The sequence below is a fragment of the Lynx canadensis genome, chromosome B1 (assembly GCF_007474595.2).
Source record: "Lynx canadensis isolate LIC74 chromosome B1, mLynCan4.pri.v2, whole genome shotgun sequence".
Classification (NCBI taxonomy): domain Eukaryota; kingdom Metazoa; phylum Chordata; class Mammalia; order Carnivora; family Felidae; genus Lynx; species Lynx canadensis.
In genome coordinates this window covers 195,245,296-195,258,402 of record NC_044306.2, presented here as the reverse complement: position 1 = coordinate 195,258,402, position 13,107 = coordinate 195,245,296, and the positions used below count along the sequence as shown (strand labels likewise).

Here is a 13,107-nt window from a genome sequence, read left to right as displayed (position 1 = left end):
AAGTGCTCTGTCTTATTACTTGGTTTGGTTTCACTCTACTCATTCATTTAAGAAAAGATATCAGCACCTACATTCTAGGCTCCGTGGTGTCTGCTCAGAATACAAAGAAGAATAAGGCATGGTACCTGCACTCCAAAAGCTTACAATCTAATGAGTACAATAGGCCAGTGAGTGGATGAGTAAAGGTCAGGGGTATAGCATCTGTGGTGGGGAGAAGCCAAAGATAAGACTGAGGATAGTAAATGGAGAATGGTATGTCTTGATTGTTCCCACTTCTAGACACGACCCAAGTAGGAAAGAGGGGTAAACTACAACAAAAAACAACTGTGGACATAAAGTGGTGGCAATGCCCTGAGAAGGTGCAGGGCTGCCATACTGCCAACTCATTGGCCGCCTACTGGAGAAGCCACTGCTCTCCATCATTAAGGAGAAAAGGACGCTGATGCACAGCACTCTTGTGGCTCAAAATAAATATGTATTTCAAAGACTTATCAACAACTTGTGACCAAGTCTCCTTTCCTTCCTGATTTTCAGGCTTCTGGGTTTTATTGTTCCAAATCAATTTATAGATGCAATAAAAATAAATACGAGAAGCAATGGATTTGTCCTATGTAAAAAAGGAAGGCATCAGCGAGTTTCAAATACATTCAGGGCTTTTATTCCTACTTGAAGTTCCATGTTTGGAAAATTAAATATATTAAGGATTAGGCCAACTATAATTCTTAGTAGCTCCGGCATTAAAATATTTAAAGCAAGGAAAAAGGCCTTTGCCTATAAAGTAAAATGAGAATGGAAGTGGTTACCAGGATAATTCAAGGATCCCTAATATCTTTTTTTTTGCCATTTTCTGCCAGTTTTTTGTAACTATGACAATTTGATTCAAATTACATCTTTATGGATCCACTTTTCATCTCCTCCCAGGAAGACATTTGAGAATAAATGTGTATGTTTTCTTCTGACTGGGATACACCAAAGTAGTGTTGGGGCAAACTATTTTTTTTTATAAATCTGATTTTAAAACCAGCAATGTTTTTGGTGGGAAAATTTGCAAGTATAGAAAAACATAGAAAATAAAATGTAACATAGAAATCCCATTCCTTGTGGCAATCACCATGAACTTTGGAGTATTTCCTTCCTGATGCCTTGTTTTGATGCATATTTGGTTGTTTGTCTGTTGTTTATTTTAAACAGGTAAGACTATGCTGTTTATCCACATTTGTGCCCAGCCTGTTCACTTACTGTAATGCTGGAAGCATTTTTGAGGATGTTATTATACATGGTCCCCACATGTCTGATGACTGCACTGTATCATTTTCTCTGAAAGGCAATTCAGCTTTTTTTTTCTGTGCCCTGAACCAAGCAGAAATGGAAAAGGTAAGGGAAAGCAGGTTGTAAGTTTTATTCAGAAGCAGTGGGCTCTGGGATGAGGTTCCCTTGAAACCTTAAAAATCCTGACTCCTCTCCAGCCATGGCAAGGGCTAGACCTGAAAAAGCTGCAGGGCCAGCCCAGGCAGCAGTCACATGGGAGGAGGTACATGGTTTAAAACATAAGACACAGTCAACGGTTCCTGAGAGCCAGCTGATGTCAGATCCTCTGAGAATACCTCCGATTGCTCCGTCCTTGTCCAGGCTGACAAGTAAGACTGGTGTTTCCTCTTCAGCCACTATATGGACATGTCCATTAGTACCCCCAACCTCACCACACTCACTGCACTGAAAATGAAGAGGGTCCTACTTCAAAACTCCAACGAAGGCTCTCTATTAATCAACCAAGATAGGAGTTGGCAAATATTTTCTCTAAAAGACCAAAGAGTAAATATTTTAAATGTTTTTTCAAGTGTCTTTATTTATTTTGAGAGAGAGAGAGAGAGAGAGCATGCAATACTGGAAAGGAACAGAGAGAGAGGAAGAAAGAGAGAATCCCAATCAGGCTTGAAGCTGTCAGCCCAGAGACCAATGCAGGGCTCGAACTCACGAACCCTGAGATCATACCCTGAACCAAAATCAAGACTCCAAAGCTTAACTGACTGAGCCACCTAGGTACCCCCGGAGAGTAAATATTTGAGACCTTGCAAATCACTGACAGTCCCTATCACATACTCTTCTTTGTTTTTGTTTGTTTGTTTGTTTTTGTTTTTTTAATGACCACTTAAAAATGGGGGAAAAAAATAAAAAAGCTTCTTAGCTCAAGCTGTATAAAGCCTTCTCAGCACAAGCTAGAGTGTGTGGACCCCTGGACAGGAAGTTCTTTATTTTCTTATTAAAAAATAATAAAATAAAACAAGCAGAGATCCTGAGAATTATTCCCAAATTTCTGAGAAATGTTATACCAAGCCTCATCCAATCTTAACTGATATCCTGAGAAAAATCAGCACAAGGAATTAAATCTCTGTGACCATGCCTCCAGTTCCCACAGGAGTGATAGAGAGTGCTAAAGAATTCTGAGACCACAGACATCAAAATGTTCTTTATATATTTGGAAACTCACAACTCATAAGTGTTTAAACGATGCCTTTTCCAGAAAATGCTGGGGCACATGGGTGGCTCAGTCAGTTATGTGTCCAACTCTTCTTTTTTTTTTTAAGATTTTTTTAAATGTTTATTTATTTTTGAGCGTGAGAGAAATAGAGTGTGAGTGGGAGAAGGGCAAAGACACAGGGAGACACAGAATCCAAAGCAGACTCCAGGCTCTGAGCTGTCAGCACAGAGCCCGACTCAGGGCTCAAACTCACCAACTGTGAGATCATGATCTGAGCTAAAGTCAGATGCTGAACCAACTGAGCCACCCAGGTGCCCCAAGTGTCCGACTCTTGATTTCAGCTCAGGTCATGATGTCACAGCTCATTAGATCAAGTCCTGCATTGGGCTCTGAGCTGACATTTTGGAGCCTGCTTAGGATTCTCTTTCTCTCTCTCTCTCTCTCTCTCTCTCAAAATAAACTTTTAAAAAATAAACAAACAAGAAAAGAAAATGCTATCATCTCACAAATGATTTCTAATACTTACGAACCACCAGAAAATAAATCTGGAAATATCTATAGTTCCATCTATTGTTATCTTTATTAAAAACACAAATCATAATTCTGGGCATACTCTCTTGACTTGGAAAACTTTTGAGTTCAGTTGCATTGAGAATTTTACACAAGTATTTAATGAGGATAAAAGACTAAATATATAAACAGACAATAGCCAGACCATACATAAAAACAGAACTCTGACCCCAAACCTGCCATGACTAGCCCAGGAAACTAAATTCTTATCTACAGTGACCAGCCCAGGAGGGCAGCCTGCTGTAAGTCACACTTATAGGAAGTCAGACTACTATCTCTAGTATACTCTAGGAAGCCAAACTATTAACAATCAACCCCAAATGGCCAGTATTTAATAACTCACAGATTAACTAATCTTTGCACCTGTTTCCAATTTAGGATCAACCAGAAAAAGTCAAATATGTACCCCAACCAATCACATAGGATATTCCACTTCTAGTTACCCCTCTACAGTTTCCCCATGCCAAGCAACACCCTCCAATCAGGACATACCTGAAGCCTTCTCTGTTTTCTACACTAAAGCTTTTCACTTTGCCTGCTTTTGACTCTGCCAAACTCAATGGGCTGATTCCCATTCTATAGCAGGCTCTGAATAAACAGCCTTTGTTTTTCTCATATGGTTAGTCTTCTTTTATTTCAACAAGTTTATATCCTCTCCCTTCTATTTTGCCATATTTATATCATGAAACGTCACCAACTTTAATGCCCCTAATTCATTATTACAAAGAATGTAGAAAATAATGCAGGTGCTCTTTAACTTGAGACACCAAGTTATACAAGGAAAGTAACCCACAGAGATTTTTGATCCACTGTTGCCTTCATAACATCACATTGCTTGCCTGAAGGTGAGCTCATTTCACACAAGGCTGGGCTGAGGGCTCTTTCTGTGAAATAGAATACAGAACCCAGTGAATTGGTTGAGCAATGTTTGTTTTGCTAAGTACTTATTATGTGTCCAGTGCTATGGTGGATATTAAGAGTCATATACAGTATGAGCAAGAAACTTGAAAATTAACAGAAGACAGTCATAGACAAAGAATTGGAAAATTACATAAGATGCACAAAGAGTAGAAAATTATATACAATGCCATTTCCAAAGTGTATTCCAAAGAGTGTTCATAACTACTAAGTGAACAAAATAACTTCTATATCAAAAGCATTTGGAAATTATAATTCCAGCAAGTTATTTTGTGGGTATCAATAAACTGATTCTACATTATATGGAGAAGGGGGGGGGGCGCCTGGGTGGCTCAGTAGATTGAGTGTCCAACATCAGCTCAGGTCATGATCTCACAGTTTGTGGGTTCGAGCCCCGCGTCAGGCTCTGTGCTGACAGCTCGGAGCCTGGAGCCTGCTTCAGATTCTGTGTCTCCCTCTCTCTCTGCCCCTCCCCCACTCATGCTCTGTGTCTGTCTCTCAAAAATAAATAAAATTGTTAAAAAAAATTTAAGTTATATGGAGAAGGAAAAGCTTCAGAATAGCTGATACAGTATTGAAGCAGAAGAACAAAGTTGGAGGACTAATACCACAGAACTTGAGGAGTTAATATAAAACTATAGTAATCCAGACAGCATGATAATAGATCAATAGGACAAACTTGAAAGCCCAGAAATAGACCCTCTAAATATAGTCTATGGATTTTTGACGAAAGAGTAAATTCAATACAGTGAAACAGAGATCGGATTTTCAACAATGGTGCTAGAATATCAAGACAACCACATGTAAAAAATAAATTTAACCACAGATCTTACACCTTTCACAAAAATTAACTCAAGATGGATCATAGACCTAAATGTAAAACACAAAACTCTAAAACTCCTAGAAGGCAACATAGAAGAAAATCTAGATGACATTGGGTGTGGTGAGACCTTTGTAGATACAACACCAAATGCATAATCCATGAAAGAAATCATCGTAAGCTGAACCTCATTATAATTGAAAAATTCTGCTCTGGGAAAGACAGTATCGAAAGGATGAGAAGACAAGCCGCAGAGTGGGAGAAAATACTTGGAAAAGACACATCTGATAAAGGACCATTATCCAAAATATACCAAGAACTCATAAACTCAACAATGAGAAAACAAACAACCCAACTGAAAATGGAACAAAGACCTTAGACACCCCATTAAAAAAGATATACAGATGGCAAATAAGCATATGAAAAAATGATTCACATCATATGTCATCAGGGAAGTGAAAATTAAAACAACAATGAGATATAGCCAAAATCCCAAACAGTGACAATACCAAATGCTGGTGAGGATGTGGAACAACAGGAAATATCATTCATTGCTGTTGGAAATGCAAGATGGAAGAGTCAGTTTGGAAGAGAGTTTGGTATTTTCTTATAAAATGAAACATACTCTTATGAGACAAACCAGCAATGACACTTCTTGGTATTTACCCAAAGGGGTTGAAAACTTAGGTCCACACAAAAACCTGCGCTCAGATGTCATAATGACCAAAATGTGGAAGAACCAGGATGTCCTTCAGTAGGCAAATGGATAAATAAATTCTGGTACATCCAGACAGTGGAATGTTATTCAGCACTAAAAATAAATAAGTTATTAAGGGAAAGAAGCCAATTTGAACACCCTACAGACTGTATGATTTCCACTATATGACATTCTGACAAAGGCAAACTATGGAGACAGTAAAAAAAAAAATCATTGGTTTCCAGTGATTGTGGGGGAGGGGAGTGGGGAAGAGGGAGGAATAGTAGAGCACAGAGGATTTTTAGAAGAGCAAAAATACTCCGCTATTATACTATAATGGTGGATACATGTCATTACACATTTATTCCACACCCATAGAATATACAACACCTAGAGTGAACCCAAAGGTAAACTAATGGACTTAGGGTATTTATAATGTGTTAATGTAGATCTATCATCTATAACAAATGCACTACTCTAACAGGGGCTGTTGATTATGGGGGAGGCTATGTGTGATACCAGGGGCATATAAGAGATTTCTGTGCCTCCTTAATTTTGCCGTGAACCTGAAACTGCTCTAAAAAATACAGTCTTAATACTTTTTAGTTATTTATTTAAAAAAGGCATTCGTAAGATGCTGTGTGAAACCAAGTTTAACACAGTTTTTATTGCAAAACTCTCAGAGCATCTAATTTTCAAAAAGGAAGAGAGTGGGTGATGGACCTTGAGGAGGGCACCTATTGGGATGAGCACTGGGTGTTGTATGGAAACAAATTTGACAATAAATTATATTTAATATAAAAAATGAAATGAAATAAAATAAAATAAAATAAAATAAAACAAAATAAAATAAAATGTATTTCCAAAACACAGTGAATCCTAGAATTTGTTCCAAGCTGAGCATTTGGCCCCAGAATATAAAGAACAAACACATCTTGGGAAATGTGATTGTAGGAGGTTGTCTAAGATGTTTTTGACATCTTAAAGATTGAAGCTTCACTGAAAGGGAAGTAACTTATGCAAAAGAAGATGCCCCTCACTTCCCTGGTAACATGTAAGAGTTTAGTAAGGACTTACCAAATCTAGGCATTGTGCTAAGTTATTTACATGTATTATCTCACTTAGGTGTTGCAACATCCCCATGAGTTGGGTACTATTATTATGTTTCACTGATGAGAAAAGAGGGGAACTGAGAATTTAAGTAACTTTCCCATGGGTTGCTTCCCTCAGGAAGAGATCACCAGTTACCCTGTCATCTCAAGGGGTATTGTTCTCCTTTCATGCTGTGACTCAGGGAAGGACCAAGGACCCATTTCCTCTGTTTGTACATGTGAGGCAGGACTCAAATGTTCCTTTTGAAAGACTTTACCAAAAAAAGCTAGCATCAGCAAGATACAGATTCCAAATACTCCAGTTGGGTGGCTCAGTCAGCTAAGTGTCTGACTCTTGATTTCTGCTCAGGTCGTGATCCCAGGGTCATGGGATTGAGGCCTGTGTCGGGATCCTCGCTGAGTGTAGAGCCTGCTTGGGATTCTCTCTCTCTCTCTTTCTCTCCCTCTGCCCCTCCCCCCACTAGTCACCAGTGCACACTCTCTGTCCCTAAAATAAAAAATAAATAGAGACAGACAGACAGACAGACAGACTCTGGCTTGTTTAGAAACTCCTAAGAGTATGGTTTGGGGGTAAAAATCACAGGATTCAAATCCCATTACATCTACTTACTAGATGTGTGAGCTTGGGAAAGTCATTTAATTCTTCTGAGCCTCCATGTTCTAATCTGCAAAATCAGGATAAATGTAGCACCTATTGATCTTTGGGAGTTGCTGTGAAAGTGGATGACATCACTCACTGACCAGGGTGCCAGGCATACAGTGGGTGTTCAATCAGCATGAGCTACCAATTACTAGTAGCATCCACCTGCCCGCAGGTGACAAAGCCTGTCTTCAACTCCCATTACTTGACAGTGACCTCATAGTTACCTGGATGCTTCAAATGCAGGTCAAGAATGAAAAACAAGAGCCAACCCACTGTCCATGCAAGCCACCCACCCCTTTCTTAGTTCCTCACTAGAGAGCCAACCCAGGTGGTTGGCACTAGGGAATGCCAATATGTTCCCTACTATCAGGGCGTATTTAACCTTGACCATCTAGCCTACATGTACCATACTGGCCACACCAAGAGAAAAAATACACACACTCGATACAAGGTAGGGAAGTGGCTGGTTTCCTCTTTAAGCTAATAAAAAATCAGTTTTGTTCATCAAGGTAGGCAGAACTGTCAGTTGGTAGCATTTTTCTTCAACGTACCACATAATAAGCTACTTCAATTTCTCTCTGGAATGCTAAGATTTTAATCTGCTACCTGACCGTTGTGAGAAGACAAATGGAGAAGTTTCCTCTGGAACTGTTAGCATGTTCCTAGTGTCTTTCTGGCATGCTCCAGGCATGGAAGCTCTGGTTCTGGTTCTTTTTATATCATAACTGAAAGTAGAAGTGGGCCAAGAAGGATGTTTCACCTCAGTCACATCCGTGGAGTAAAAACCCACTGGCCAGTTTTGAGAGATGTCCTAATACATGTCCCAAAACTAAAATTTTCAAGCTATTAGTGAGGTCCTGGGATTTGTTCAGTTAGTTCTCTTGAGAGACTTTCAAAGTAGGTTAACATCTCATTATATGGAACCGAGTTTGGTCCAGGTGTGGCAGTGTGTTTATGGAAGGCCAAAACACTAATAAACTCATTTTCATCTTATTAGTGATTGCTAGCATATCTTCACGCATGCTATTTGCTACACAAGTTTTTCATTCATGCAATAAATATTTATTGAATAGCAACTGTGTACTAGACAACATGTCAGAACAAATGTTCAGCTCTTGAAGTGCCTATGTGGCTCAGTTGGTTAAGGGTTCAACTTTGGTTCAGGTCATGAAATCACAGTTCATGAGTATGAGCCCCTCCTGGGGCTCTGTGCTAACAGCTCGGAGCCTGGAACCCGCTTCAGATTCTGTGTCTCCCTCTGTCTCTGCCCCTCCCCTGCTCATGCTCTGCCTCTCGAAAAATAAATAAACATTAAAAATATGTTCAGCTCTCATGGAGCTCGTATTCCAATTAGGGAGATAGACAATAAACAAAAACATTCATCGTTAAGTTTGAAGATGATAGAAGTTAGAGAAAGATAAATCATGTGAGGGGAATAATGAGTGGTGAGTCCAGGGGTAAAGGGGGGGGTGCGATTTGAAATAGTGATCAGGAAAGTCCCCACTGAGAAGAGGACACTTGAACAAAGATTTTATGGAGAAAGTGAGGATGTTTATCTTACAGTTATGATCACAGTATCCTTCTACTGGATATCATGATTATTCCCATTACATAGAGGGGGGAAGTGAAGCAGAGAGTTTAAAGGTCTTACTCAAAGTCAAAGATCTTGAAGTAGCTGGAAAAGTCAAGATTTGAACCCTGGCAGCTTTGGGCTATTTTAAGGCCAGAACTCTTAACCTCCCCTATGAAAAAGTGCCTCCCAGAGATCAGAAGGCTGGATCCCCTTGTGTTTATGCCATTGTTTCTAGGCTCCAAACAGACCCTTTTATATTCTCCTCTTGGGAAAGTGAGGACTAGGACTCTGCAAACCACAGTTCCCCTTTGCCAGATGACTTATTTATGAGTCTGCCACACCAGAGATCTTGAGAGAAGTTAGGAGCCACAGAAGAAGGCAGGGACCGCTAGCTACCTCCCACAAGCAAGAGCCTTTACCACAGCAGCAACCAGCCTTGGTCAGTCTCCAGCTGTAGAATAGTTCCAGAACTAACAGTGTGCAGAAAAATGGACTCTCCAGAAGAAAAAACAAGTCTTGTTTTGTAGCATTCAATCCACCCTCCCAGAAACATTGAGACCAACGTTTGATCAAACTGGGCTCCATAGTCCAGTCAAGATGACACATGAAATTAACCATCCCAATTGTAAAATCTCACTGCACAGTGCTTAAAAGTCTACGTGTGGTATGGAACGGTATCGTATGGTTTGGTCTGGCCAGAGATATCCACATGCAAACTGGACTTCCCCCCTTTCTAGCCTGTGGGACTAAGGCATGTGGCCATACTCTCTAACCTCTGTTTCCTCATCTGCAAAGTGGGAATAGTTGTGCCTGCCCCTCAGTCCTATCAGGAGAATTAAAAGAGCTCATATGGAAATTGCCTATCACATTTTTGGGACCAGAGCGAAGGATCGAGGTGTGTTTGTTGAGTGCACTCCCGCCACGTGAGAAGCAATTGTGCTAGACATGCCCCGCGTGTGGGCTTACCGTAAATGGCCTTCTCTAGGGCTTCTGGTTGGACCTGCAATTATTTCTTGACCAGGCTAATCAGCCAGTTTTCTGAAGAGAGTTTTTCAGATTATTCTTCACTTTTTGGAGGCCGGGGAAACATCGCAGCCCAAAGAAAGGCAAAATTCCCGCCTGATGGGTGGGGCGGGGGGAGAGAACATGGTTCTCCACTTAGGATGGAGTCAGAAAAACGGTGCTCAGCTTTCAGTTTCTGATCAACATAAGCTAAAGTCCAGCTAGGATCTCCTAAACAGCCCACGTTGAATCAAAGGCTCTCAGTCCTGCCTTTGACCTAGTAATTGTCCCCAGTTGACAAAGAGGGAAGATCTGCAACTCTCTGCCGTCCTCTCGACACTGAAGGGCAGTGGGCGGATTCCTGGACCCCCGGCACTCTTCCCCTCTGGCGGGGCAAGGACAGGTTCTTTCCTACTCACCTGCCAAGGATTCGTCCCCATTCACACTGGAAGCAGACCTAGGGTGAGACTTGGCTCAGCCACTGGGCTGTCTGACCTTGTTGGGCAAGTTGTGTTATTTTCCAGAGTCTCAGTCCTTTCCTTTAGAAAATAAGATAAGTAATGTGTGTTTCTCAAAGCCTTATTAATACTGGAATTCCCTGAATTCTTACCATGTCCTAGGCACAGCAATTATGCTAACAACTTGAGGAAGGACAGCCTCATATCGCCTAGGTCCCTGAGCCCAGAGGGGCCATCTTGAAATCCTCAATAACTTTTGAACAAGGGGCCCAACATTTTCAATTAGTGCTAGGTCTTACAAATTTTGCGGCCAACCCTGGGTCTAAGAAGCAGGAATTATCCTCATTCTCCCTTGACCGATGAGTAAATTATGGCACAGAAAGTTGTAGTAACTTGTCCAAAGTCACACAGCTAGCTACTGGCAGAACAAGGAAGTCTCCTTCTGACCCATGCTTTTAACTGCTTCTGGGTAGGACGTTAGAAGAGAATTCAATTTAAAGTCATTGGTTGGTAGTTTATAACCCTGACCGGCTTCCACCTCCTGCCATCCTCAGGCTAATAGCCCAGAAGCTATTAAGAAATGACCCTGTGTTGCAAATGCATACGATTCCTGAATACAGTGCCTGTGTCATGCTCTGATTAGAGTGAGGGACCTCACACAATAAAGTCACTGCCCTGCAAGTTGGGTTGAGGCCGAGTCTCTTTATATTAGCCCGGTGCCTCCTGGTTCAGCGCATCTAGCTCTCTCGTTTGCGCACAATCCCCGGGACACCTAATTCAAACACTGGCTCTGACTCAGGAGGGCCGAGCGGGGCCTGAGACCCTGCGTCCTTACCAAGCTGTTCATCCTCAAAGCACGCCTGCAGCAGCAAAGTCCCAGCACGCGGCCAGCCCCCTCGGCTCTGCACCACCGTCAGCTACGTCCGGCTGTAGAGCCGCGAAGAGGAGAGAATCGCCAGCCTGCTATTCGCAGAAAAGAATGCATCCCTTAAAACGAAGCCTCGGAGAGCTCTTGAGGTTCTCCCTGCAAAGTGAACAGGCTGGAGGAAAGAGAAGTAGTACATCTTCGTTGACGGGTTTCGTTCCTCTTTCATGAAGTCGAGTGTGTGTGCAGGAGCCACCAGAAGCTCCCGCCTTTCCGTGGTCTCTGAAATCCCCACCAGGAAGAAAATCTACCGCAGTTTATCAAGACAACATTTCCCCAGGAATGTCCCCCTCAAAACGGTAGTTCCAAGGCGCTGATGCCACGCAAAACTTGATGCGATGCAAAAAAAAGGAGTGTGTTCTGTGATCCAAGTAATCAGGAAAACACTCTGACGCCACAAGAAAATTGCACGTGTTACTTTCCTGTGGGAATCGCCAGAGCGTGCTCACTGTGAGTAACGAAGATAGGAACATGACAGGGCGTTTCCTAGACTTGGGTGAGTATATAAACATCGCTGTTTCTCTCTCTCTCTAGGTCTCTCCCTCTCTTCCTTTACTAGCAATTAAATGAATGCCAGTTATATCAACGAAATGCTGGGGGTGGAGAGTTTCCTTATTTTGTTTCAGCAGAGAATTTTTTTTTTTTTTTAAGTATTCAGTATTGCCGGGCAGTGAAATGAGCACACTTGTACTACTGGCCTGGGCTGAAACGGGCGTGAGCACCTCACAAAATGCTTTGACATAATGAAGGAAAAACAAAAATATTTATAAACTTTAAAAATTTTTTTAATCTTTATTTTTATTTTTGAGAGACAGACAGAGAGAGAGAGAACATGAGCAGGAGAGGGGCAGAGAGGGAGAGAGACCCAGAATATGAAGCAGGCTCCAGGCTCAGAGCCCAATGCGGGGCTCGAACTACGAGCCGTGAGATCATGACCTGAGCCGAAGTCGGACGCTCAACTGACTGAGCCACCCAGGTGCCTCTTATTTATTTTTTTTTATGTCAGAGAGAGAGCATACAAGTCCGGGGAAGAGGGGCAGAGGGAGAGAGAGAGAACCCCAAGCAGGCTCCACACTCAGCATGGAGCTCAAGGTGGGGCTCGATCCCACAACGCTGGGATCATGACCCGAACCAAAATCAAGAGGTGGACACTCAACTGACTGAGCCACTCAGGCTCCCCTCAAAATTTTTATAAACTTTTAACTTCTGTGATTCTAGACTAAGATTTTATTAGTAAGCTCAAATAGAAAGGTTTTCTCCCCACAAAACTGTGTGCTGTATCCCAGAAAACAAAATGGAGAATCCAAAATGTCTTAAACTATGGAAATGTTTAAATTGTCTGTGATGGTGCCACTCAAGGTAACACTATAAAGTCATTAAAAAGTCTATGAAGTGATATAGAAGTGTGCTTCTGTTATTCTAGGGGACTGACTGCAAACTCTAGACAGTTCTTCACCCCCCCGTCTATCTCTGACCATTGCAAATGAGGAGGGATCCCATGGAGCCATGCGGGCTATCCCTACAGCCCTTGTGATTGTATTAGCAGTAACTGCACGGTCACGTTTCCTCTCTCTCTCTCTCTCTCTCTCTCTCTCTGAGAATCTTACTACCACCACACATCCAAGCCCCAAATGGCCTCCTAGAGGATAACAGACCAAGTGTAGAGTAGCTGTGAACCCCCAAAGAATAGATTACCCTGCCACTATCACCTGATGGCAGACCCATGAGCAAGCCCAGATGAGACCAGAACGGAAGAACCTTCCGGCAAACCCCTGGACTCATTAGCAGTCATAAATGGGTCTTATTTTAATCTGCTGAGTCTTGGGATAGCAGTAGATAACTGATAGAGTCATAATGTAATAGAAAAGGGGGGAAAGCCACAGGATACAAAATTGTATCAACTAATATGA

The 13,107-nt window shown here is 41.8% G+C and overlaps 1 long non-coding RNA gene across 1 annotated transcript in view; it reads right to left on the bottom strand.

Annotated features, from left to right (window-relative positions):
* The window catches only part of LOC115512800, a 62,995-nt gene extending 51,454 nt beyond the window's left edge, over window positions 1–11,541 (bottom strand). Inside the window, exon 1 of the long non-coding RNA XR_003968488.2 lies at window positions 11,108–11,541. This is a non-coding gene — a long non-coding RNA (uncharacterized LOC115512800). The remainder of the gene's footprint in view (window positions 1–11,107) is intronic.
* Between the last annotated feature and the right edge of the window lie 1,566 nt (window positions 11,542–13,107).